A 1,736-nucleotide genomic window follows, 5' to 3' on the forward strand; every position below is an offset into this window, starting at 1 on the left:
CGGGTGGTCATCGCAGCGCTGGGTGAGCCCCCCGGGGGCCGAGGGCGCAGAGAGCAAAAACCCGACCTTCCTCCCCTCTCCTTGTGGCCCCAACGAATGGCCCTGTCACACCTGAGTCTTTAAGACACACAATTCCATGCACGGCATGGAAATGAGTGACGGAGGGAATGCAGAAATGAGGATTTTGTGTGGCGAGGTGTTTTTGTTTTGCTTTTTGCGGGGGAAGGGGGGGTGTTTTGTTCGATTCACTATCTCTGGGAAAAGAGCTTCCGCACCTCACAGGGCAATTTACTCTGGGCTATTTTTCCACATTGAATGACTTCAGTGGCATTTAACCCAAATATCAGACCATCTTTCCCATGACAACAGATGGTGATATCAATGGGGAAGCAGTTGGGAGGTCAGCAGTTGACAGTCAGGAATTGGAGAGCCACCAGGACTTTACTCAGCTGTGTGTGGGACAACGTTGGCCACGATGAGTCAGAATCAGCCTCTTTGCAAAAGCATGAACCATAACCAGCTATTATTGCTGGGTGAAAGCTGATGTTAAAGGAGATAATCGATTTGGCAAGATAAGTCACTTTAAATGAAGTGTTGCAAGAGCTGCAAACAAGGGCAGACCAAGCTCCTCCATGCAAGAGGAGAGAAATGCTGAAAACCAGCCGGTTAAGACGACAGTCAGAGAAAAAGAGAGACGGGTCCTCGAGCCTGTCTGGAGGGCACTGGGACCCAGGCAAACGGGGAGCTGATCTTGTGTAACTGGGCATGGAAAGCTGCCCAGCTTCCAAGTTGGCTGAAGTTTGCTCACCAATCTGTCTGGAGCCCTGGGGAATATCATTAATAATTTTTTAAAAAACTTTGTTTACATGCCATACCATGTAGGAGTTTTTTTCTCCACCATCAAAGGAGGGGAAATTGCAAGCAATGTGTGTGCTTTTATACTTCACCAGGGGCCTCTGCCTCCCAGCTGGGCTTCAAAAATCTCTCCTAGCTGTAGTTCGCCAGTAAGTGGTGTCCAAGAAGCCAGATAAAAATCCACTCCCAAACGCTCGATTCTGGAGACCAAGATGACAGTGTAAACACGGATGGGAAAACCAAATAGTTCTGTTGTCAGGGGCGCTTAAACAATTGGGAGAACCTGTAATATGAGCCCTCGCCCCCTGGGGTTTGCTCTCGGTACTTTCTCTACAAGCCGTACACAGCAAAAAGGCGGATGTTTATATATACATTACAGAAAGGGCAGCAAGAGCTTGTTCCTCGGCCAGAATTGTCAATTATGTTTAGTCCTAGGACAAATAGGGGGTTGTCATTTTAAAAGCTATCGATTTGGCAAGGTTCCATAAAAACAATGAAATGTTCCCACGTGGTGAGAAAGTTTTCTTAGCTGGCCTCATTCTTAGAGGGCAAGACCCTCATCTCCGCCTTCCTCTGGGGCCCAGGAAACGGACCAGAAGCGGAGGCTTCCCTCCCCCGACCACCGGGGCGCCTTCTTCTCGCCCTCCCCCCTCCCTTCTCTTTTCTCCACTCCCCGGTCTCCTGGCCTCCTCAGCCTCCTCCCGCAGGTGCTTGCTAAGTTTGCATTGCCCCCCATCTCCTCTCCCCTCCCAGGGCCCTGTCCTCTTTCTCCCCATCGGTCTCTCCTCCCCTCCGCGGCCTCACCTCCTCTGCCAGCCTCCCTCCCTCAGCCTCCCGGCCTCTCCTCTGTTCTCCCCACAGCCTCGCCGCCCCACGACGGG

This window comes from Myotis brandtii, unplaced genomic scaffold (genome assembly GCF_000412655.1).
Source record: "Myotis brandtii unplaced genomic scaffold, ASM41265v1 scaffold120, whole genome shotgun sequence".
Taxonomy (NCBI): Eukaryota; Metazoa; Chordata; class Mammalia; order Chiroptera; family Vespertilionidae; genus Myotis; species Myotis brandtii.